Here is a 26,675-nt window from a genome sequence, read left to right as displayed (position 1 = left end):
TGGAGCCTGCTGGCTGTGCTGCGAGGAGGAAGGGACACGTGGCCGTGCAAGGGATGGACAAGGTGAGAGGATGCTGTGTGTGGGACAGACAGGCTCAGGTGGCTGGGGAAGGGACAGGCTGGGGTTTAGCCAGTCGTACAGAGGAGAGGAGGAGTCGGGGCTGTGTGGAGCTGCCTGTGAGAAAAGGAGTCAGAGTTGCCTCAAAGAAATCTGTGGAGAGAAGGCATGAAAAGTGTGTAATGAAAGACTAATGTTGGTGCCTGTCATGTCTGTCTTGATAGAATTGCTACACGTTTTCTCGGAATGCTTGAATTTAGACATAAAATGAAAACTTTATTGTAAGAAAGGAATGCATTTCTCACCAAAGTGGTGTAGGGTGGGGGATCACAACTCACAGATGGCCTGGAAGCGGAACGGCCACAGGGGTTACTGTAACTGGGCCTCCAGTACCAAAGCCCCAGTGGGTTTAAAGGCTAGAGCTGGGCTGGGATTAGCACGGGCTATGCAGCTGGGCTCATGCACAGGTCTGTCAGCACTCCTACCCGAGGACAGTCCCTCACCTAGGGAGAGGTTCTAGGCCTGGAGATGAGGCTGAGTTTGGGAAGGGTGATGAGGACATGGTTAGGGAGGGATGTAAATGCATATCAAAAGACTTAATTTTGAGGGGTGGCAAGCATTAGCTATAAAACAGTAAGTATTTACAGCTAAAGGCTGGAGGTGGGGGCTGTCTGAGGAGGACAGGACTGTTTAAGGCTGAAGTTGGAAGAGAAACCTTGGTGAAGCTTTTGCGTTAGAAACGGCCTCACCTGCCAAATCAGATTTTTGTCTTCAGGATTGCATGAGTGAGGATGCCACAGCCAAGGAAAAGGTTCAGGTTTGGGAGGCAAAGGCGAGTTAGGCAGGGCTGCAGGGCTGGGGCTTGGCTGTTTCCATACTGCTCAGGGCAGCAAAGGGTAGCTGGCTCACTGGGCCTTGGATCTAGAACTCTTTCTGGAACAAGGTGGAGAGCTGAGGTTCATGCAAGGAAGGGGCCAGGAATTCTTTGTCTGACTGGAAAATGCCAGAGGGGCAGTGTGTGACTCGGATAGGATGATATGTTCGTCTGGTGAGAGTCACAAAAGAATATTTTGGTTTACTGATAACTGGGCAGCTCAGAAGTTACTACTTGACTTAGTTGCTGCTCCCATCTGTTGCACACATAAACAGAGCAAAGCAGATGAATTCTCTCGGAGCCTGAGGTCTTTGACTGGCCCTCCAAAAATGCTGCCCGCTAAAAAACAGACGTGGGGGAGGAAAGTTGTCAGATACAATAGAGCAAGAAAAGGACACGGGCTTCAAAGTGCCCTCCAGCAGACCATGGAAGTGACGTGTCTGGAAGTGAAACCAGCAGTCTGCTTCCCCAGCCTCCTGGAAGCCTCTAACAGCTACACAGGCAGTGAGGGGAGAGAACAATTCAACCTAAAAATAATTTTCAGTAGCGTTCTGCACTGCTGTTAAAAACACTGCAACCAGGGAATGTGGTGTGGTGATAACTATTAGGCCTGTAAGTCTGGTAACTGGGGCTTTTAGCTCAAACATCTCGGTATGGTTACTTTGAGCCTTGTAAAAGCTGCATTAAGTCCAATTTCTTGGGTAGTTCTACTAGCTCTAGCCTTGCTTTTCATCCCCTCAGTAACAAAGCAACTCCCTCTCGAGAATGTTATTTACTTTCCATATTATGTGCCTACCAATTTCTGGAATTGCAAATGTCTTTGGATACATGTGTAAATTTAAGTTTCAAGAAAGCTGTCAAGCTAAAACAAAGGCTTGCCATAATGCAGAAGAAAATGTTTTATGGAAGAACTGAGAGGTCCCTACCTGGGCATAGAATTTGCTATACTAAGGTGTGTTCCAAACGGATCTGCCATCTAAACAAGCAGAAAAATAGTTGGAATGTAGTGAGTTCAATTTAACTATTGCTAGAAATAGGAATTATTAGCAGAGCTTGGAGCATGATATCACTAGCAGCAGTAAGACGCTTTTAGCTTGCTTCTCATAAATTACTTGTAAAAAGCATTTGTACCTAGTGTGTAGCAATTGATATTTCCCCATTTTCTTCCCCCCCGCCCCCCAGTCTCAGGTACTCCTTTTATTTTACCCTTTTCTGTCTTGTAACATCACCTTCCTTTATTTTATTCTATCTTCTGTTCTCAGAACATCGCAGCATCCTCTGTCAATGTGAAAGCATTTGTTCATCCTGTCTTGGAATGGCTGTCAATGTTGCCCTCTTCTGGATCACTTTTTTTTTTTTTTTTTTTTAACAAGATGTTGCTAAATGTCAGGAAAATTAATCCACAAACACCAGCGGTTTATGTCCAAAAAGGAAACAGAGGAGTCCTTTTTGCTTTATTCGAATAAAGGGAGAGGCCATGGGACATTCCCCTGGGATCTCTCAAATTTTTGGAGGACGCAGCCTCCTTTTTATCCTATTTTCCCGGCCGCATTTCCCTCTCTCTTTTCCCATTGGCTGAGGTACTTGAGAGGCACAGACTTCCCGGAACGCCTGATACCTGAAATTCCCCTCTAATGTATAACCCTCCCTTTTAATTTTTAATTCTTATAGAATTCATAGTTTCCCCCCGTTGCTTCTTTCATCTTTCGATATCCAATTTCATTTATCAGCAGCCCTGCAGTTTGTTTGTAAAGGCAAATATCTCTTTCCATTCATCAATCAGTGGAATCCATCCCATTGTTTCTTTTATCTCTCAGTGCTAGCCTTATCTACAGGCTGATCCACAGCTCATTTGTAAAGACAAATTCAACATTCCTCTCAGCTAATAAATGAGAAGTTAGCTGAAAAAAGTAAAAACTGGATTTTTTTTCTGGTGTGTGTCGGACAATACAGTGGAGAGAATTTGCGGGAGGATGATCGAGGATATCCTATTATAATATCGTTCTCGGACATTTTACTATTTTAGATCATCAGTTGTATTCTGAAAGAAATCTATTTTAATGATATGTGTACGTTTGCACGAAGTTATAGTTAAATATAGCTTGCGGCTGGGCTCTTTAATGAATAGGGGTATTTTTGGTTTTAATTCAATATTTCATGCTTGTGGTGTGTAGTGTGCTGATTTATTTTTTAATGTTATTTACTACGTGCGCTTTTGTTTTTGAGTGAAGGTAACTTTCTGGATGGTTTTGTATTTGACGCAGATTGAATTGAAGTAGGTTTTTAAAACTGATTTTTCATATGTACGATGGGGAGTTTAGTAGGGGCAGCTCTGATGGTGGGGGCTTGGTTGTTAATTTTATCAGACGGCTTTTGTTAGATACAGCTTTTAATTCTGGAAAGTTTTTTTTTCTAATGTCGTGCTTTGAAGGTGGTTTTCGAGGATGTATGGTATAGCTTTATTTTGTTTGTAGATGGTGTATGATAAGGGCTATGGTCTATTTATCTAATGCCATGTTTTTTCATTCAGGTGTTGATAAGGGAGTTCTTGAATGGCGTTTTGTGTTGTTTTTGTTTTTGGTGGGGCGTTGTTTTTAAAGGATACCTTGATAAGGTTTGCCGATGGCGTTCTAGCCTGTAGCATAAGGCATAGGGTAGTTTTTGAATTATTTTGTGGTGGCTTTGATTCTTGCCAGTATGTAGTGTTTGTTTGAGGTAATGCTGTGTAGCTAATTTCTGTTTTCTTATTAATATTAGAATTGGAGTGTTGTAGTATATGGGCTGTTATTATATCATAGGGGTTCTATTTATTTGGTTTGATTGTTTTCTAGTTATGGATAATTTTTCTCAAAAAACCATTTTCAGAATTTCAGGCGTGACACAAAAGAACACTCAGATTGCTGGAAGGGAAACGTGTGCCCAGATTGTCTCGAAGCAGTGCTGCTGTCGGTTCTCGTTCAGTTGTGTCTTCTGAAAATGAGACTGTTGTATTCATTGCGCTGTGCTAAACACTTGTCATTCTCCCAATGCCAGGAAACAGATGAAGCTTGAAGAAAGAGGAAGGAATTTGGAAGCGTACAAACAAGCTGAGAAGAGGTTCAGAGATCAGGGTGCTCACTGGCAGCAGGGGCTGGGGTTAGGGCTGAGCAGGAGCAAAGCCGGAGCACATCAACCTCACCTCGTGTTTTCTCGGGGGCTTTATGGCCCTGGCAAGAGAGAGATGTTCACTGATGAGTCCCAGGCCGAGCCGTGAGCACAGCATGTTGTGTTGGAGCTGGGGGTTTTTTTTGAGACGTTCAGCAGCCACACTCTCTAGTCAAGAGTCCTGAGGTTTGTTGCTGCTCCACTTTCATCCTCATATCCAGCTTCCAGCCCTTTTCTTCTCTCTGTCCAGTGTGTCTTTTGTGTTCCTTTCTTGTCCTGTGTGCTCCCCATCCCATTCCCGTTCCCTACGGAGGGGGAGGGTGTGGAGACTGGGGGCTCCGACGTGGTTTGGGGCATCCCAAGGTCCCTGGGAAAGGGAGCCGGGCTGCGCTGGAGGAGCAGGTGAGTCGGGCATGGGGGGGGGGGGGGGGTCATGCTGGGTGCCAGAACATTGAGAGGGAGGGGTGGGTGTAGAATGCATGAAAAACAGAACCATAAAAAATACCTAAATCTAGTCTAAAAGGAATGTTTAAATGCTTTTTATTTGGGTAGAGGCACGGTTTTTATAGCTAATATAAAAATAAAATATAAAAAATAGAAATAGATTGGTATACATGTAAAATATAATGAAATATAAGTAGCAAATATCTATGAAAAATCTAGTGTATAACAGAAATAATGCAAATATAAGAATATGTATAAATATAAAATAGAGCTATGAGAATGGTAATAAGAATGGGGTAAAACATCAGTGAGAAATGGAAAAAAACCACATGAAAAATGGTGGGAAAATCAGTGAGAAATGGAGAAAAATCAGTGAAAAACGGGGGGGGAATCTTTGAAAAATGGGGAAAAAAATCAGTGAGAAATGGGGGAAAAAAAAATCCATGAAAAATGGGGGAATAAATCAGTGAGAAACGGGGGAAAAGTGGGGGAAAAAATCAGTGAGAAATGGGGAAAAAATCAGTGAGAAATGGGGGAAAAAATCAGTGAGAAATGGGGGAAACATCATGGTGAAATGGGGAATAAAAATCTTTGATAAATTGGGGAAACAAATCATTGAGAAATGGGGGGAAAAAATCAGTGAGAAATGGGGAAAATATGGGAAAAAATCCACGAAAATTGCGGGAAAAAATGCATGAAAAATTGGGGAAAAATCAGTAAGAAATGGGGGAAAAAATCCATGAAAAATGGCGGGAAAAATCAGATCGGCGATCGATAGCTAATGCGTGCCTATGGATTAGATCGGCGATCGATTGATCGCGCCTGCCGATCGATTACTAATGCCTGCTGATCGATTATATCGGCGATCAATTGATCGCGCCTGCCGATCGATTAGATCGGCGATCGATTGATCGTGCCTGCCGATCGATTAGATCGGCGATCGATTGCTAAAGCCTGCCGATCGATTAGATCGGCGATCGATTGCCAATGCCTGCCGATCGATTAGCTCGGCGGTCGATTGCCAATGCCTGCCGATCGATTAGCTCGGCGGTCGATTGCCAATGCCTGCCGATCGATTAGCTCGGCGGTCGATTGCCAATGCCTGCCGATCGATTGCTAATGCACGCTATTTGCACACTCCTTGCACACCCTTTGCACTCATACAGAGGCAGGAGGTTTGTCAGTTCTGGTCGGGGTTTTTTGGGGCGTTCATTCAGGGGGATTTCCTCAAGGATTGGGACACTCCTTGATTCCATCCCTTGCCTGTCTCCCAAGCGCCACCCTGTGGGCAGAGCGCGGTACTGCGCGCCTGCCTCTCCCAAGATGGCGGCTCGGGTGTCGCTCCCCGACCTTCTAACTCTGGCTGCAAAAGGAGGGTGGCACAGCAAGGAGCCCGCTCGCTCTAGTGGGATGCCTGCGCACGACGCCGACACCGATCCCACGGGTGCGATTTTCGGCGGCGTTTCCAATCGTGCGGACATCTCCTTCAGCCCGCTTCGGCCCGGGGAAGAGGGGCGGGGCCGCCAGCGATGGTCCCGGCGCAGCCCGGGCAGGCTCGGGGCGGAGCCGGGGCTTGGCGAGGCGGGGCACGGAGGTCCCGGGGACGGGACCGGGCGGGGCCGGGGCGGTGCTTTAGGGGCGGTCCCCAGTGGTCCCAGGCGGCACCGGGGGCGGGGCCGGGTGATCCCGGAGCGGTACCGAGCTGTGCTGGGGACGGTGCTGCAGGGGCGGTGCCGGGCCCGCCTCAGGGTGATTGAATGCCCAGAAATCGCCTCCTCTGCCCCGTGCTCACACTGAGCTGCGGGCTGCAGCGTGCTGTCGGAGCTCCGCACACAGCACGGATTTGGGCTTCCCCTCCTCTCAAACCCTCTCCCCCTTCTTCCTCCTCCTCATCTTCCTCTTTTTCCTCTCCCTCCGCCTCGCCCCCCTCCCCGGGCCCCTGACTCCCCCCGGGATCCCCTCCTCCGGAGGCGGCCCTTCCGAACCGACCCCCCCTCCAAGCCCCGGAGCCCGAGACCATTAAGGTAAGCTTTGGAATTGTAATATCAGGATATTCACTCTATCCCACTGGCCTGAAATTTCAGGATTGTACGATTTTTTCTTGAAGCAGTTACCTTTGCTGCAGGATTGTGTGGTCACCAGTCTCCTTTCCTGTGACTCTTGTTGAAATTTGCTGTCAGATAACCGGCTAGTAACGAAATATTTGACAGAAATCAATGCTGTGAACGGACTTCACTGCAGCAGTTGATGAAAGAGCAAAGAAAATGTCTGTCGTGTTTACGCACCCCCCCGAGGCTGAATGAATTCTGATACTGTAATAAATCAGTGCAGTTGGTGCCTGCAAAGGTCTTGACATTGATCAAGAAGATATTGCTTTGGATTTTTACTTTTTATCAGCGTTTCTTTAATCTGTACTTCAGCACTCTAGCCTTTCATAAGTCTTCTCCGGTTTCCTCTGGCCCTGCAGAGTAGTCCTCTCTGTTATTGTCTGATACCAGCTTTGATGCAAGGAGGACTTTTTGTCTTGAAAATTAGCATCCCCCTCTGCATATTTAAATTAGTTATTTGACTTTTGAGAAAAAGCTGGTCAGCTCGAAGTCCACCAGACACCAGAGGCTGCTGTTTTTAGCACCTTATTCAAAGAGGACATCCTTTAGTTACCTAAGTAGGGGTAGAGATTTACCCCTAGGAATAAGGAATAAATGCAACCAGACTGTCCTGCCAAGAAAAAAATCCAGTTACAGTGACTGAATTAGGGTTTAGTGGCCCTTGATCCTTGCAAGGGATTAAAGGCAGGTTCACTTGGTCTCCCAGCAATGAATGTCTCAACCGAAAGCTGCTCAAAATGTGCCGTTTTTCTGATGGTTTTGGATTCTTTTGCCAGGTGGGAACATGGACTGCTTGACTTGTTCCTGTGTCCACTTTCCACTTCAGTCCTTTGCATTTTCTCTGAAGGGAAAGCAGGAACAGGGAAGTTGGGGCAGTTCCGTCAGCAGAAAGGCTGCTAAGAATAGATGGTAAGGACTTACTTTTCTGCACAGTGCCATGTAACTGAAGGCTCGTTTTTGGATTTCACATTCTGTTCCTGCCTGGTTTTGTGAGAGCTGCAGGTGCATTTCTGTTTCCAGACCCTGCCAAAAATAGTCGCTTATATTATAATGAATCCTTTTTCCTTCATGTTTTCTTGCTTTAAAAGAATTACCCTGTCAGATTGATGTGAGCAGCAGTTGTTTTTAGATCTGCTGGTGTTGTACACGGAGTAACTGTAGAACAAATGAGTTGTGATGGCTTCCTTGTATTTGATGTGTGGAGAGGAGCAAAGGCACAGATTCATCCTGTGTAATTGCAGTCGTCCAACGTAGGTGCCAGGGTTGGCAAGCTGGGCAAGGTTTCCTCTCTTGCTGGGCCTTAGGGGGAGGGAGTTGAACCCTGGTGTCACTCGGATTCCTTCCTCTTCTCCCTCCTCCTTTCTTGCTTGTAGAGCTGGAGCTCGGGGTCACCGAGTTTGGGTGCTCGCAGTCAGGGCCTGAATTTGGAGAGCAGGAAAGCGGGGGGAAGTTTCTAGGCACGTCAAAGCCTGTCTCTAGGGTGTGGGACTTGTTGGTCTTCCTCACCACCCCCAGCAACTTGCACTTCTCTCTGGACCTTGCTGTGGTCACAGCCCACTGCTCATTTATGTGACTGTTCATCCATCTGCCTGATTGCTTATGTACAAGTAGCCTGATTCAGGTTTAATTTAGCAATGATTTTCCTTTGTTTCATCGGTAGTTTTCTAAAACTCCCCTACAGGCTATTTTGAAGGTGCTTTTTTCTTTTTTTTTTAACTGCCTGTGATGATAGAAAGCTGTACGGCCCTCTGAAAGCAGTATAACCTGCTTTCCAGAAATTACAGAAGTAGGATTTTTATTGTCCACTATGCAGCTGAAGTCCCCCTAGTGAGCCTCTTGAACTGAGGGTGAGGAGAGCGGCAGATACGACTCCTCATCAACCTGCTCTTCTTTTCGTTCCTAAAAGAAGGAAGCATGAAGGTAACTATAGAAAAAGATCTGCATCCCTCGGGGTTTTGTATTTTAGGTGTTTTGAGGTTTATTTACACACCTTCTCCTTTGTTTCCTGGACAGGTTTTACGTGACAGTGGAGCGTTTGAGTACACGTGGAAGGAGCTTTCAATTCGGCTGGAGCACTTGGATAATACAAAAGAAGACCAAAAGGAAGCAGTGATTCAGTTTTTGGAAAAGGTAACGGTGTTCAAATCAGCTGGATAAAAAAATGCAAAGAATAGTGTTAGTGGAAACTGGAGGTCTTGTTGCTATTGTTGAGAAACCTGTCAAAGACCAGCGAATGAATTCTGAGAAAAGCCTTGTTTGGGATTCTTTATACGGAGGTGGCATCCTTCTTGTGTTCAGTGGGAGGGCAGCCAAATGATTTGTAGGAAAATGAAATCCAAAAAGATCAGCTGTTATTACAGCATTGTTGGTGTAAGGGTAGAGTGGTGTAGGTGTGGGTAGCTTTGATCTCCTCTTTAGGTGCCGACATTATCAGAGCTCAGTAGATGGTGGTCCTTGACAAGGAAAGGTGACACTTGCTGTTTACTCTTCAGGATGTTGAATGCCCAGTGCTTTGCCTCCACTGTGGTCTGCCCAGGTACTCGGTGTGTGGTCGCAATCTAGGTGCCAAGTTGTGGTGGGTTTTTGTTTTTCCATCAGTGTGGCCTGTAGAGCAGGAACTGTAGACAGAATCCTGCAGAAGTGCTATGGAAGTTGTCCTCATAAAAGCTGCCCAGCTTTCAGCACGTGGTCGTTCTCAGTACCGTGTGGTTCCCCTGCACTTGCCAGCCAGCAGGTGCACTTACCTTTCTCCCCACCTTTGCTGACAGATCCTGCTGAAGCTGGTGACCAACCCCTGTCCCTACACTGACAAGGCAGCAGACCTGGTTCAGGCAGCCAGCACGCTCCAGGTGGCTCTGTTTAAACAGGACTCTGATAACATCAGCATCCCCGTCTCTCACATTGATGGTATGTGGTAACCTGTCAACATCCCAACTCCATGACTTGGGGATACACTTTCTAGCCCTAATCAGCAAACTGGGGATGGATAACTCTGGCAATCCTGTTAAGTAAGGGCCCTCCAGGATTCAGCTCTCCACGTGTTCTTGGTATCAGAAGTCGAAGTGGAATTGCCAAGTTGCCGCTTTACCTCTGAAAGTAATTTCTGCCGTGGTTGTGCCACTTGAACGGTATTTGAAATCTCTCTTCATGCTCTTGCAGCAGCGTTTTTGAACTCAAATGGAAATCTAGCCCTTCTGCCTGGGACTGTTGACAGAGTCATGGAATCCCAGAGTGGTTTGGCCGGCAAGGCTCCTTAAATCTCATCCAGTTCCAGCCCTGCCATGAACAGGGACACCTTTCAGTAGCCCGGGCTGCTCCAAGCCCCAGTGTCCAGCCTGGCTTTGGACACATCCAGGGATCCAGGAGCAGCCACAGCTGCTCCGTGCTGGACAGCAGCATTGAAAGGCAGAGTGAAGGTTCAGCTGTAATTTAGGGGTTGCACTTAACGTTGTATTGTGTGACAAATGTGGCTTTCATACTTTTTTTAAAATTTTTTTTTTTTTTATTAAGAAGAATTAAAAAGATGCCTTGTATTCCTGGAGTGTTGCATTCTACCTCTGTTGTTTTTCCTGTTAGTCTGGATTCTTGCTTTGATGTTTTTCTTCACTTATTAGATGTCCTGGATATGGTGGATGTCCTGATCGAGGACAGTGATGGCTTTGATGAAGAAGTTGGGTTCTCTTTAAATGAAGACGTGATCATTTCCCTTCAGTGCTGTTGTCCCTGCTGCATTAGAAGCCAGGAATGAACAAGTCCACGTGGGCCTGGATGCTGATCCCTCTTGCTGGTCCATGACAGCATGTGACAGGTGAGATTTCCAGGTGTCTGATTTAGCAGGAAACTGGTTTGTTCCTTCTTGTGAGGAGGCTCATTGGCTTTGCATGGGCAAAGCCACTCCACGTTTTCCATCTAGGAACAGAGTTGGGGAGCTGTTTGAAAACAGAGTCCCAGAGGTAAACAGCTTGGCTCGGTATTTCTGTGTGGAAATAGAAGAATATCTGTGTCTTCTGATTTTTCTCTCGTCTTTCTTCCACAGGTGTTTTTGTATTCCTGACTTGGGTTTCCATCGGGGACACGTGGCTTGGAGCTCAGGAGCCGGATCTGTTCCTTGCCCACGGCAGATTGGTCTGCACTAGTGCAGGTGACGAATTACAGGATGGCTTGGGAACTCGGAAACAAGGAGAAGCAAGTCTTATGTGTCTTTGCAAAAAGTTTTGGCTACCACAGGGCATTAATTCAGGGAGTTAAGACTTCATCTTTAACGTTCTGTGCTCTGCCAGCATCACTGCGAGCCCTGAAAGCCTCCTGAGCTGTTCTCATACAGACCTATCTTGTTTGGTCAAAAAAAAATCTTAGTTTAGTTTCGTCCAAGAAATGTTACTACTCTGTGCGAGCTCATGGGGAAGCTTTTATTTGGCATCTCTCAGTGGGACATTGAAAGTCCAACTTCCCATTTCTTGAACAGTCTGAGAGGCAGTATTACTTTCTATCATTTTTATCACAGGCATTTTAAACTTTTTGAGGAACCGGCAGGACTGTTTGTGCGGAGGCGTGCGGTTCACAGCCATCCTCTGTCCAACGTAGGATGGGAAAAAAAGGCTGGAGAGCTTCCTACAAGGGGCTGTAAGTGCAAATGACCAGGAGCCCGGGGTTTAGTCATGATGATTTAGTATTTCTTTAAAGACTCTGATTGATTTCATGATGCCAAAACCAGTATGAATAGAAGACTGAAGTCAGGAATCACGATGGTCTCCTTGGGTTTAAAAAGCTTTAATGGTGTTTCAAGACATTTGTATGAGACCTGGTTTGTTTTTTCTTACCCTTTTATTCAATCAAAAAAAAAAAAAAAAAAAAAAAAAGCCTTGATCCATCACTGCTGCTGTGATGTGTGACAAATGCCTGTCCTCCCTCCACGTGGAACAGGTGAGAGGTGGAACTGAAGCCCAAAGAGTTTTCTGCCCACTGATAACATGTGAGTCATATTGGGAATTCTCTGCAGAATGGCAACAGTTGTTCTTGAATTTGGCCATGAGGGGAGTGGAACATGGCAGCCCGGGTCTGAGAAGGTGCAGTGCCAGAAGGAGAAGCTTTGAAATGTAAATCAGGATTGATTCAGGTGACTCGCGACCGCGTGCTGTGCCCAGGTCCCTGGTAGAAATACTGTGCAGGGAAAAGCCAGAGCTGCCTGTGCTATGAGCTGAATTTTTTATTGGGGGGGGGGGAGGGTGTGTGTGAAATAAGAATGAGGTGCAAATGAGGGAATTGCTTGTGTGTGTGAATATTCTTGTCCTAAAGGAGCGCTGCCCGGTGCTCCTCCCATCCTGTGCCCCTCTCCTGGTGAGCCTCTGTCCTGCTGGCCGTGCCTCTCTGTCTCCGTGCCTGTGCTGCTCCTTGCCCGTCTTTGCCCGCCCCGCACGGGCTGTGCTCGCTTCCTCTCTGGCTCCTGGGTTCCCTCTTTGTCATGGTACCCCTCAGTCCTTGCTGTGTGTTTGGCACTCTCTGTCTTTTCTCCGTCCTTCTCTGTGCCTCTGTGGTGCTCCCTGTGCCGTTGTTTCCCGTGGGATCCTTGTGTCCCGGTCACTGTCTGTCCTAGGGTGATGTTATGGTGTTTCTATCTCCAATCATGTGTCCTGATTATGTTTGGTATTATGTCCTGTGCTTCCAAGGACTGACTCTGAGAGTGAAGCTTTGTTTTGTCTTGTTATCAGCCGGCTCACCTCCCCCATGGTCTATGTTTAGGAGAGGTTTTAGCTCGGTTTGCTTGCTTGCTTGCTTGCCTGCTTGCTTGCCTGCTTGCTCGCTTCTGCCTCTTTTTCTTTCCTTCGCTTTGCCCTTGCTTTTTTCTTATTAGTTAGTTCAGCTAGGCAGTCCAACTTTTTCCCTGGACTGTTTTCTCTTCCACCCCGTCCCCTCCCTCTCCTGGATACCATCTGAACCTGTTCCGGACGGGGACCTGGGAAACCCCAAGAAACACCGGGAGTCTACACTCTGTCACCTGCAGCAGCCATTCCCAAGCGCCAGAGACTGATAACTGGGCGACCACTCGCCAGAGAGACTGAACTCGTCATCCCTTCAGAACGGTGAAAGAGTTTTTTGTCAGCTGGTGTTGTCTTTTTTCCCTGTGCTGGGGAGTGTCTTGCTTGTTAAATAAAGAGGTTTTTTTCTCCCACTCTTCTCCGAGGAAATTCTTCCCGAACCCGGTGGGGTGGGAGGGAGGAGTCGTGGGGTTTGCTGTCTGGGGGCTCCTTCTGGAGGTTTTCCCCCAAATTTGCCCAAAACCAGGACACTGTCCCTGTTCATTTTTAATCCCTCCCTCTTGTGCTGCCCATCCAGCATGCCAGGGGTTTCTTTTCGTTTTTTGGTTATTTTTCGTTTTCATTTTTCTTCTTCTTTTTTTTTGGTGGGGGTTCCATTTCATCGTGCACCTTGATGTTAATTTTCTTCCCTTGTCTTCTCTGCTGCCCCTCCTCCTTTCTGCCCCTTGTCCCCTGTGTCTGCAGGGCTGGGGAGGAACTTCAACCCTTGTGGGGGTTGCCCTCCCTTTTCTGGTGTCAGCAGAGTCACTTTCTGTGGGATGGACACATGGGAGGGGTTGCAGTCAAGTGCCCTGCTGCTGTCCAGGGCAGTTGGAGTCGTTCTGTGCCTTCTTTGGGGTGAGGAAAAAAGGCTGAGGGGGGCTCCGACGTGGTTTGGGGCACCCCAAGGTCCCTGGGAGAGGGAGCCGGGCTGCGCTGGAGGAGCAGGTGAGTCGGGCATGGGGGGGGGGGTCATGGTGGGTGCCAGAACATTGAGAGGGAGGGGTGGGTGTAGAATGCATGAAAAACAGAACCTTAAAAAACAGCTAAATATAGTCTAAAAGGAATGTTTTATTGGTTTGTGTTTGGATAGAGGTAGGGTTTTTTTATAGATACTGTAAATAGAAAAGATAAAGAATAAAAATATAGAAGCAAATATAAGAAACCAATATATAAATATATTACATTACATTATATTCTGTTATGAAAATAGAAATATATAAATATTTAGACTTTAAAAGGAATGTTTTATTGTTTTTTATTTGGTTAGAGGAGGGTTTTTAATAAATAATATAAATAATATAGGCAAAAATATACAAATATGCAAAAATAGATACTGACATAAAATTATTATAACTATATATGCATATATATATGTAAGTATAAATATATAGAAATAAATATAAATATAAAATACATGTGTTATGAATGATGTTCTATTTTTCCCAATTTATCAAGCAACAAGATTAAATTTAATAGTAAGTTTTTAATAGTAACAAAATGAATACAATCAAAGTATTGGAGATGACAATTAAAGTATTGGAGATGAAACAATCAAAGTGTATATATTTAAGAATATACAAATTTTGGCAGTAAGTAATTTAGTATAATTGAGGTTCATATAAAGCATAAGCAAAACCGACCGGGGAGGGGCCCCCCTCCGACCGGGGATACGGGGAGTGGCTCCCATTCCTCACGTATCAAAGCATTCGGGCTAACAATCCCACTTATATACTATAGGCTACAAAAGTTTCTAGAAAGCTCCTCCTAGTTTCTATTCCTGAGATCTACGTAACTATACTGCACGGCGCATGCTCTACTAATGGGTTAGGGGGTCTCTTATCTTTTTAAGGGTCTTATTTCCGGTGAAGGCCCATCATCATCATCAGTGACCGAGGTGTGACCTGCAGGTAGCGCAGGCGCCCTGTGTGACTGAGCAGATGTTTTCCATAACATGACTTTAATTAAGTCCCATGCTTGGGATCATTCCATTTTTGACAGCTTCAAGGTTGAAGCTGTATTTCTAGATGCCGCTTATCAGACCTTCGTCCTTTGACTATTCTTATCTGACTTTCTTCTAACCTCCTTCTTTGACTCCCAACCTCTGTAAGATGTCTTTTATCCTGTCTCACCCATCTCCCCCTTCTCACTCTGTAACAATTGTCTTCTATTGATCTAAATACAATTTTGTAAATATAGTTACAACTTAATTAGCACGAATCACATTTATCACACAGGTATGTAGTATGTAATATAAATAATTTATCGATTTTAATATGTTATATTAAATAGTATTTATAATAGAATGTAAATAGCATATAGTATATTAATATACTAGTAAAAAATACATTAAATAGTATATAAATATAGAATACACAATATAGACATATAAATCTACAGATATAAATATGAAAACTAAATAGAAAAATATATTCAAATATAATTTAAAATAATCGAGTTTTTTGTTTCTATTTGGTTAGAGGCAGAGCTTTTAAAGAAATAATATTAAAAACTATGAACCTCCAAATATAGATGGATATAGATAAAATAGAAATAACATTAGTAATATAAATCTATGTATATAATGAATAATAAAATAATATTGTATGTATGATAAATAGAATAGCAATTAAACTGAATATATGAAATACGTATAGATTATGAATATAAATTAAATATTAAAAAATAGATGATTTATATATATAAATCGGGAAATATCCATGAAAATTGGGGGAAACATCCATGAGAAATGGGGGGAAAAATCTGTGAGAGACGGGGAAAAATGGGGAAAAAATCCACGAAAAATAGGGGGGAAAATCCATGAAAAATGGGGGGAAAATCAGTGAGAAATGGGGAAAAACCCAGTGAGAAATGGGGGGAAAATGGGGGAAAAAATCAGTGAGAAATGGGGAAAAATCAGGAAAAAATCCACGAAAATTGCGGGAAAAAATGCTTGAAAAATTGGGGAAAAAATCTGAGAGAAATGGGGAAAAAAAAATCAATGAAAAATGGCGGGAAAAGGTTTCTCAGTTCTGGTCGGGGTTTTTTGGGGCGTTCATTCAGGGGGATTTCCTCAAGGATTGGGACACTCCTTGATTCCATCCCTTGCCTGTCTCCCAAGCGCCACCCTGTGGGCAGAGCGCGGTACTGCGCGCCTGCCTCTCCCAAGATGGCGGCTCGGGTGTCGCTCCCCGACCTTCTAACTCTGGCTGCAAAAGGAGGGTGGCACAGCAAGGAGCCCGCTCGCTCTAGTGGGATGCCTGCGCACGACGCCGACACCGATCCCACGGGTGCGATTTTCGGCGGCGTTTCCAATCGTGCGGACATCTCCTTCAGCCCGCTTCGGCCCGGGGAAGAGGGGCGGGGCCGCCAGCGATGGTCCCGGCGCAGCCCGGGCAGGCTCGGGGCGGAGCCGGGGCTTGGCGAGGCGGGGCACGGAGGTCCCGGGGACGGGACCGGGCGGGGCCGGGGCGGTGCTTTAGGGGCGGTCCCCAGTGGTCCCAGGCGGCACCGGGGGCGGGGCCGGGTGATCCCGGAGCGGTACCGAGCTGTGCTGGGGACGGTGCTGCAGGGGCGGTGCCGGGCCCGCCTCAGGGTGATTGAATGCCCAGAAATCGCCTCCTCTGCCCCGTGCTCACACTGAGCTGCGGGCTGCAGCGTGCTGTCGGAGCTCCGCACACAGCACGGATTTGGGCTTCCCCTCCTCTCAAACCCTCTCCCCCTTCTTCCTCCTCCTCATCTTCCTCTTTTTCCTCTCCCTCCGCCTCGCCCCCCTCCCCGGGCCCCTGACTCCCCCCGGGATCCCCTCCTCCGGAGGCGGCCCTTCCGAACCGACCCCCCCTCCAAGCCCCGGAGCCCGAGACCATTAAGGTAAGCTTTGGAATTGTAATATCAGGATATTCACTCTATCCCACTGGCCTGAAATTTCAGGATTGTACGATTTTTTCTTGAAGCAGTTACCTTTGCTGCAGGATTGTGTGGTCACCAGTCTCCTTTCCTGTGACTCTTGTTGAAATTTGCTGTCAGATAACCGGCTAGTAACGAAATATTTGACAGAAATCAATGCTGTGAACGGACTTCACTGCAGCAGTTGATGAAAGAGCAAAGAAAATGTCTGTCGTGTTTACGCACCCCCCCGAGGCTGAATGAATTCTGATACTGTAATAAATCAGTGCAGTTGGTGCCTGCAAAGGTCTTGACATTGATCAAGAAGATATTGCTTTGGATTTTTACTTTTTATCAGCGTTTCTTTAATCTGTACTTCAGCACTCTAGCCTTTCATAAGTCTTCTCCGGTTTCCTCTGGCCCTGCAGAGTAGTCCTCTCTGTTATTGTCTGATACCAGCTTTGATGCAAGGAGGACTTTTTGTCTTGAAAATTAGCATCCCCCTCTGCATATTTAAATTAGTTATTTGACTTTTGAGAAAAAGCTGGTCAGCTCGAAGTCCACCAGACACCAGAGGCTGCTGTTTTTAGCACCTTATTCAAAGAGGACATCCTTTAGTTACCTAAGTAGGGGTAGAGATTTACCCCTAGGAATAAGGAATAAATGCAACCAGACTGTCCTGCCAAGAAAAAAATCCAGTTACAGTGACTGAATTAGGGTTTAGTGGCCCTTGATCCTTGCAAGGGATTAAAGGCAGGTTCACTTGGTCTCCCAGCAATGAATGTCTCAACCGAAAGCTGCTCAAAATGTGCCGTTTTTCTGATGGTTTTGGATTCTTTTGCCAGGTGGGAACATGGACTGCTTGACTTGTTCCTGTGTCCACTTTCCACTTCAGTCCTTTGCATTTTCTCTGAAGGGAAAGCAGGAACAGGGAAGTTGGGGCAGTTCCGTCAGCAGAAAGGCTGCTAAGAATAGATGGTAAGGACTTACTTTTCTGCACAGTGCCATGTAACTGAAGGCTCGTTTTTGGATTTCACATTCTGTTCCTGCCTGGTTTTGTGAGAGCTGCAGGTGCATTTCTGTTTCCAGACCCTGCCAAAAATAGTCGCTTATATTATAATGAATCCTTTTTCCTTCATGTTTTCTTGCTTTAAAAGAATTACCCTGTCAGATTGATGTGAGCAGCAGTTGTTTTTAGATCTGCTGGTGTTGTACACGGAGTAACTGTAGAACAAATGAGTTGTGATGGCTTCCTTGTATTTGATGTGTGGAGAGGAGCAAAGGCACAGATTCATCCTGTGTAATTGCAGTCGTCCAACGTAGGTGCCAGGGTTGGCAAGCTGGGCAAGGTTTCCTCTCTTGCTGGGCCTTAGGGGGAGGGAGTTGAACCCTGGTGTCACTCGGATTCCTTCCTCTTCTCCCTCCTCCTTTCTTGCTTGTAGAGCTGGAGCTCGGGGTCACCGAGTTTGGGTGCTCGCAGTCAGGGCCTGAATTTGGAGAGCAGGAAAGCGGGGGGAAGTTTCTAGGCACGTCAAAGCCTGTCTCTAGGGTGTGGGACTTGTTGGTCTTCCTCACCACCCCCAGCAACTTGCACTTCTCTCTGGACCTTGCTGTGGTCACAGCCCACTGCTCATTTATGTGACTGTTCATCCATCTGCCTGATTGCTTATGTACAAGTAGCCTGATTCAGGTTTAATTTAGCAATGATTTTCCTTTGTTTCATCGGTAGTTTTCTAAAACTCCCCTACAGGCTATTTTGAAGGTGCTTTTTTCTTTTTTTTTTAACTGCCTGTGATGATAGAAAGCTGTACGGCCCTCTGAAAGCAGTATAACCTGCTTTCCAGAAATTACAGAAGTAGGATTTTTATTGTCCACTATGCAGCTGAAGTCCCCCTAGTGAGCCTCTTGAACTGAGGGTGAGGAGAGCGGCAGATACGACTCCTCATCAACCTGCTCTTCTTTTCGTTCCTAAAAGAAGGAAGCATGAAGGTAACTATAGAAAAAGATCTGCATCCCTCGGGGTTTTGTATTTTAGGTGTTTTGAGGTTTATTTACACACCTTCTCCTTTGTTTCCTGGACAGGTTTTACGTGACAGTGGAGCGTTTGAGTACACGTGGAAGGAGCTTTCAATTCGGCTGGAGCACTTGGATAATACAAAAGAAGACCAAAAGGAAGCAGTGATTCAGTTTTTGGAAAAGGTAACGGTGTTCAAATCAGCTGGATAAAAAAATGCAAAGAATAGTGTTAGTGGAAACTGGAGGTCTTGTTGCTATTGTTGAGAAACCTGTCAAAGACCAGCGAATGAATTCTGAGAAAAGCCTTGTTTGGGATTCTTTATACGGAGGTGGCATCCTTCTTGTGTTCAGTGGGAGGGCAGCCAAATGATTTGTAGGAAAATGAAATCCAAAAAGATCAGCTGTTATTACAGCATTGTTGGTGTAAGGGTAGAGTGGTGTAGGTGTGGGTAGCTTTGATCTCCTCTTTAGGTGCCGACATTATCAGAGCTCAGTAGATGGTGGTCCTTGACAAGGAAAGGTGACACTTGCTGTTTACTCTTCAGGATGTTGAATGCCCAGTGCTTTGCCTCCACTGTGGTCTGCCCAGGTACTCGGTGTGTGGTCGCAATCTAGGTGCCAAGTTGTGGTGGGTTTTTGTTTTTCCATCAGTGTGGCCTGTAGAGCAGGAACTGTAGACAGAATCCTGCAGAAGTGCTATGGAAGTTGTCCTCATAAAAGCTGCCCAGCTTTCAGCACGTGGTCGTTCTCAGTACCGTGTGGTTCCCCTGCACTTGCCAGCCAGCAGGTGCACTTACCTTTCTCCCCACCTTTGCTGACAGATCCTGCTGAAGCTGGTGACCAACCCCTGTCCCTACACTGACAAGGCAGCAGACCTGGTTCAGGCAGCCAGCACGCTCCAGGTGGCTCTGTTTAAACAGGACTCTGATAACATCAGCATCCCCGTCTCTCACATTGATGGTATGTGGTAACCTGTCAACATCCCAACTCCATGACTTGGGGATACACTTTCTAGCCCTAATCAGCAAACTGGGGATGGATAACTCTGGCAATCCTGTTAAGTAAGGGCCCTCCAGGATTCAGCTCTCCACGTGTTCTTGGTATCAGAAGTCGAAGTGGAATTGCCAAGTTGCCGCTTTACCTCTGAAAGTAATTTCTGCCGTGGTTGTGCCACTTGAACGGTATTTGAAATCTCTCTTCATGCTCTTGCAGCAGCGTTTTTGAACTCAAATGGAAATCTAGCCCTTCTGCCTGGGACTGTTGACAGAGTCATGGAATCCCAGAGTGGTTTGGCCGGCAAGGCTCCTTAAATCTCATCCAGTTCCAGCCCTGCCATGAACAGGGACACCTTTCAGTAGCCCGGGCTGCTCCAAGCCCCAGTGTCCAGCCTGGCTTTGGACACATCCAGGGATCCAGGAGCAGCCACAGCTGCTCCGTGCTGGACAGCAGCATTGAAAGGCAGAGTGAAGGTTCAGCTGTAATTTAGGGGTTGCACTTAACGTTGTATTGTGTGACAAATGTGGCTTTCATACTTTTTTTAAAATTTTTTTTTTTTTTATTAAGAAGAATTAAAAAGATGCCTTGTATTCCTGGAGTGTTGCATTCTACCTCTGTTGTTTTTCCTGTTAGTCTGGATTCTTGCTTTGATGTTTTTCTTCACTTATTAGATGTCCTGGATATGGTGGATGTCCTGATCGAGGACAGTGATGGCTTTGATGAAGAAGTTGGGTTCTCTTTAAATGAAGACGTGATCATTTCCCTTCAGTGCTGTTGTCCCTGCTGCATTAGAAGCCAGGAATGAACAAGTCCACGTGGGCCTGGATGCTGATCCCTCTTGCTGGTCCATGACAGCATGTGACAGGTGAGATTTCCAGGTGTCTGATTTAGCAGGAAACTGGTTTGTTCCTTCTTGTGAGGAGGCTCATTGGCTTTGCATGGGCAAAGCCACTCCACGTTTTCCATCTAGGAACAGAGTTGGGGAGCTGTTTGAAAACAGAGTCCCAGAGGTAAACAGCTTGGCTCGGTATTTCTGTGTGGAAATAGAAGAATATCTGTGTCTTCTGATTTTTCTCTCGTCTTTCTTCCACAGGTGTTTTTGTATTCCTGACTTGGGTTTCCATCGGGGACACGTGGCTTGGAGCTCAGGAGCCGGATCTGTTCCTTGCCCACGGCAGATTGGTCTGCACTAGTGCAGGTGACGAATTACAGGATGGCTTGGGAACTCGGAAACAAGGAGAAGCAAGTCTTATGTGTCTTTGCAAAAAGTTTTGGCTACCACAGGGCATTAATTCAGGGAGTTAAGACTTCATCTTTAACGTTCTGTGCTCTGCCAGCATCACTGCGAGCCCTGAAAGCCTCCTGAGCTGTTCTCATACAGACCTATCTTGTTTGGTCAAAAAAAAATCTTAGTTTAGTTTCGTCCAAGAAATGTTACTACTCTGTGCGAGCTCATGGGGAAGCTTTTATTTGGCATCTCTCAGTGGGACATTGAAAGTCCAACTTCCCATTTCTTGAACAGTCTGAGAGGCAGTATTACTTTCTATCATTTTTATCACAGGCATTTTAAACTTTTTGAGGAACCGGCAGGACTGTTTGTGCGGAGGCGTGCGGTTCACAGCCATCCTCTGTCCAACGTAGGATGGGAAAAAAAGGCTGGAGAGCTTCCTACAAGGGGCTGTAAGTGCAAATGACCAGGAGCCCGGGGTTTAGTCATGATGATTTAGTATTTCTTTAAAGACTCTGATTGATTTCATGATGCCAAAACCAGTATGAATAGAAGACTGAAGTCAGGAATCACGATGGTCTCCTTGGGTTTAAAAAGCTTTAATGGTGTTTCAAGACATTTGTATGAGACCTGGTTTGTTTTTTCTTACCCTTTTATTCAATCAAAAAAAAAAAAAAAAAAAAAAAAAGCCTTGATCCATCACTGCTGCTGTGATGTGTGACAAATGCCTGTCCTCCCTCCACGTGGAACAGGTGAGAGGTGGAACTGAAGCCCAAAGAGTTTTCTGCCCACTGATAACATGTGAGTCATATTGGGAATTCTCTGCAGAATGGCAACAGTTGTTCTTGAATTTGGCCATGAGGGGAGTGGAACATGGCAGCCCGGGTCTGAGAAGGTGCAGTGCCAGAAGGAGAAGCTTTGAAATGTAAATCAGGATTGATTCAGGTGACTCGCGACCGCGTGCTGTGCCCAGGTCCCTGGTAGAAATACTGTGCAGGGAAAAGCCAGAGCTGCCTGTGCTATGAGCTGAATTTTTTATTGGGGGGGGGGGAGGGTGTGTGTGAAATAAGAATGAGGTGCAAATGAGGGAATTGCTTGTGTGTGTGAATATTCTTGTCCTAAAGGAGCGCTGCCCGGTGCTCCTCCCATCCTGTGCCCCTCTCCTGGTGAGCCTCTGTCCTGCTGGCCGTGCCTCTCTGTCTCCGTGCCTGTGCTGCTCCTTGCCCGTCTTTGCCCGCCCCGCACGGGCTGTGCTCGCTTCCTCTCTGGCTCCTGGGTTCCCTCTTTGTCATGGTACCCCTCAGTCCTTGCTGTGTGTTTGGCACTCTCTGTCTTTTCTCCGTCCTTCTCTGTGCCTCTGTGGTGCTCCCTGTGCCGTTGTTTCCCGTGGGATCCTTGTGTCCCGGTCACTGTCTGTCCTAGGGTGATGTTATGGTGTTTCTATCTCCAATCATGTGTCCTGATTATGTTTGGTATTATGTCCTGTGCTTCCAAGGACTGACTCTGAGAGTGAAGCTTTGTTTTGTCTTGTTATCAGCCGGCTCACCTCCCCCATGGTCTATGTTTAGGAGAGGTTTTAGCTCGGTTTGCTTGCTTGCTTGCTTGCCTGCTTGCTTGCCTGCTTGCTCGCTTCTGCCTCTTTTTCTTTCCTTCGCTTTGCCCTTGCTTTTTTCTTATTAGTTAGTTCAGCTAGGCAGTCCAACTTTTTCCCTGGACTGTTTTCTCTTCCACCCCGTCCCCTCCCTCTCCTGGATACCATCTGAACCTGTTCCGGACGGGGACCTGGGAAACCCCAAGAAACACCGGGAGTCTACACTCTGTCACCTGCAGCAGCCATTCCCAAGCGCCAGAGACTGATAACTGGGCGACCACTCGCCAGAGAGACTGAACTCGTCATCCCTTCAGAACGGTGAAAGAGTTTTTTGTCAGCTGGTGTTGTCTTTTTTCCCTGTGCTGGGGAGTGTCTTGCTTGTTAAATAAAGAGGTTTTTTTCTCCCACTCTTCTCCGAGGAAATTCTTCCCGAACCCGGTGGGGTGGGAGGGAGGAGTCGTGGGGTTTGCTGTCTGGGGGCTCCTTCTGGAGGTTTTCCCCCAAATTTGCCCAAAACCAGGACACTGTCCCTGTTCATTTTTAATCCCTCCCTCTTGTGCTGCCCATCCAGCATGCCAGGGGTTTCTTTTCGTTTTTTGGTTATTTTTCGTTTTCATTTTTCTTCTTCTTTTTTTTTGGTGGGGGTTCCATTTCATCGTGCACCTTGATGTTAATTTTCTTCCCTTGTCTTCTCTGCTGCCCCTCCTCCTTTCTGCCCCTTGTCCCCTGTGTCTGCAGGGCTGGGGAGGAACTTCAACCCTTGTGGGGGTTGCCCTCCCTTTTCTGGTGTCAGCAGAGTCACTTTCTGTGGGATGGACACATGGGAGGGGTTGCAGTCAAGTGCCCTGCTGCTGTCCAGGGCAGTTGGAGTCGTTCTGTGCCTTCTTTGGGGTGAGGAAAAAAGGCTGAGGGGGGCTCCGACGTGGTTTGGGGCACCCCAAGGTCCCTGGGAGAGGGAGCCGGGCTGCGCTGGAGGAGCAGGTGAGTCGGGCATGGGGGGGGGGGTCATGGTGGGTGCCAGAACATTGAGAGGGAGGGGTGGGTGTAGAATGCATGAAAAACAGAACCTTAAAAAACAGCTAAATATAGTCTAAAAGGAATGTTTTATTGGTTTGTGTTTGGATAGAGGTAGGGTTTTTTTATAGATACTGTAAATAGAAAAGATAAAGAATAAAAATATAGAAGCAAATATAAGAAACCAATATATAAATATATTACATTACATTATATTCTGTTATGAAAATAGAAATATATAAATATTTAGACTTTAAAAGGAATGTTTTATTGTTTTTTATTTGGTTAGAGGAGGGTTTTTAATAAATAATATAAATAATATAGGCAAAAATATACAAATATGCAAAAATAGATACTGACATAAAATTATTATAACTATATATGCATATATATATGTAAGTATAAATATATAGAAATAAATATAAATATAAAATACATGTGTTATGAATGATGTTCTATTTTTCCCAATTTATCAAGCAACAAGATTAAATTTAATAGTAAGTTTTTAATAGTAACAAAATGAATACAATCAAAGTATTGGAGATGACAATTAAAGTATTGGAGATGAAACAATCAAAGTGTATATATTTAAGAATATACAAATTTTGGCAGTAAGTAATTTAGTATAATTGAGGTTCATATAAAGCATAAGCAAAACCGACCGGGGAGGGGCCCCCCTCCGACCGGGGATACGGGGAGTGGCTCCCATTCCTCACGTATCAAAGCATTCGGGCTAACAATCCCACTTATATACTATAGGCTACAAAAGTTTCTAGAAAGCTCCTCCTAGTTTCTATTCCTGAGATCTACGTAACTATACTGCACGGCGCATGCTCTACTAATGGGTTAGGGGGTCTCTTATCTTTTTAAGGGTCTTATTTCCGGTGAAGGCCCATCATCATCATCAGTGACCGAGGTGTGACCTGCAGGTAGCGCAGGCGCCCTGTGTGACTGAGCAGATGTTTTCCATAACATGACTTTAATTAAGTCCCATGCTTGGGATCATTCCATTTTTGACAGCTTCAAGGTTGAAGCTGTATTTCTAGATGCCGCTTATCAGACCTTCGTCCTTTGACTATTCTTATCTGACTTTCTTCTAACCTCCTTCTTTGACTCCCAACCTCTGTAAGATGTCTTTTATCCTGTCTCACCCATCTCCCCCTTCTCACTCTGTAACAATTGTCTTCTATTGATCTAAATACAATTTTGTAAATATAGTTACAACTTAATTAGCACGAATCACATTTATCACACAGGTATGTAGTATGTAATATAAATAATTTATCGATTTTAATATGTTATATTAAATAGTATTTATAATAGAATGTAAATAGCATATAGTATATTAATATACTAGTAAAAAATACATTAAATAGTATATAAATATAGAATACACAATATAGACATATAAATCTACAGATATAAATATGAAAACTAAATAGAAAAATATATTCAAATATAATTTAAAATAATCGAGTTTTTTGTTTCTATTTGGTTAGAGGCAGAGCTTTTAAAGAAATAATATTAAAAACTATGAACCTCCAAATATAGATGGATATAGATAAAATAGAAATAACATTAGTAATATAAATCTATGTATATAATGAATAATAAAATAATATTGTATGTATGATAAATAGAATAGCAATTAAACTGAATATATGAAATACGTATAGATTATGAATATAAATTAAATATTAAAAAATAGATGATTTATATATATAAATCGGGAAATATCCATGAAAATTGGGGGAAACATCCATGAGAAATGGGGGGAAAAATCTGTGAGAGACGGGGAAAAATGGGGAAAAAATCCACGAAAAATAGGGGGGAAAATCCATGAAAAATGGGGGGAAAATCAGTGAGAAATGGGGAAAAACCCAGTGAGAAATGGGGGGAAAATGGGGGAAAAAATCAGTGAGAAATGGGGAAAAATCAGGAAAAAATCCACGAAAATTGCGGGAAAAAATGCTTGAAAAATTGGGGAAAAAATCTGAGAGAAATGGGGAAAAAAAAATCAATGAAAAATGGCGGGAAAAGGTTTCTCAGTTCTGGTCGGGGTTTTTTGGGGCGTTCATTCAGGGGGATTTCCTCAAGGATTGGGACACTCCTTGATTCCATCCCTTGCCTGTCTCCCAAGCGCCACCCTGTGGGCAGAGCGCGGTACTGCGCGCCTGCCTCTCCCAAGATGGCGGCTCGGGTGTCGCTCCCCGACCTTCTAACTCTGGCTGCAAAAGGAGGGTGGCACAGCAAGGAGCCCGCTCGCTCTAGTGGGATGCCTGCGCACGACGCCGACACCGATCCCACGGGTGCGATTTTCGGCGGCGTTTCCAATCGTGCGGACATCTCCTTCAGCCCGCTTCGGCCCGGGGAAGAGGGGCGGGGCCGCCAGCGATGGTCCCGGCGCAGCCCGGGCAGGCTCGGGGCGGAGCCGGGGCTTGGCGAGGCGGGGCACGGAGGTCCCGGGGACGGGACCGGGCGGGGCCGGGGCGGTGCTTTAGGGGCGGTCCCCAGTGGTCCCAGGCGGCACCGGGGGCGGGGCCGGGTGATCCCGGAGCGGTACCGAGCTGTGCTGGGGACGGTGCTGCAGGGGCGGTGCCGGGCCCGCCTCAGGGTGATTGAATGCCCAGAAATCGCCTCCTCTGCCCCGTGCTCACACTGAGCTGCGGGCTGCAGCGTGCTGTCGGAGCTCCGCACACAGCACGGATTTGGGCTTCCCCTCCTCTCAAACCCTCTCCCCCTTCTTCCTCCTCCTCATCTTCCTCTTTTTCCTCTCCCTCCGCCTCGCCCCCCTCCCCGGGCCCCTGACTCCCCCCGGGATCCCCTCCTCCGGAGGCGGCCCTTCCGAACCGACCCCCCCTCCAAGCCCCGGAGCCCGAGACCATTAAGGTAAGCTTTGGAATTGAAATATCAGGATATTCACTCTATCCCACTGGCCTGAAATTTCAGGATTGTACGATTTTTTCTTGAAGCAGTTACCTTTGCTGCAGGATTGTGTGGTCACCAGTCTCCTTTCCTGTGACTCTTGTTGAAATTTGCTGTCAGATAACCGGCTAGTAACGAAATATTTGACAGAAATCAATGCTGTGAACGGACTTCACTGCAGCAGTTGATGAAAGAGCAAAGAAAATGTCTGTCGTGTTTACGCACCCCCCCGAGGCTGAATGAATTCTGATACTGTAATAAATCAGTGCAGTTGGTGCCTGCAAAGGTCTTGACATTGATCAAGAAGATATTGCTTTGGATTTTTACTTTTTATCAGCGTTTCTTTAATCTGTACTTCAGCACTCTAGCCTTTCATAAGTCTTCTCCGGTTTCCTCTGGCCCTGCAGAGTAGTCCTCTCTGTTATTGTCTGATACCAGCTTTGATGCAAGGAGGACTTTTTGTCTTGAAAATTAGCATCCCCCTCTGCATATTTAAATTAGTTATTTGACTTTTGAGAAAAAGCTGGCCAGCTCGAAGTCCACCAGACACCAGAGGCTGCTGTTTTTAGCACCTTATTCAAAGAGGACATCCTTTAGT

Source organism: Sturnus vulgaris, unplaced genomic scaffold (genome assembly GCF_052056855.1).
Source record: "Sturnus vulgaris isolate bStuVul1 unplaced genomic scaffold, bStuVul1.hap1 Scaffold_506, whole genome shotgun sequence".
Taxonomy (NCBI): domain Eukaryota; kingdom Metazoa; phylum Chordata; class Aves; order Passeriformes; family Sturnidae; genus Sturnus; species Sturnus vulgaris.
Note: the sequence above shows the minus strand (reverse complement) of the source record.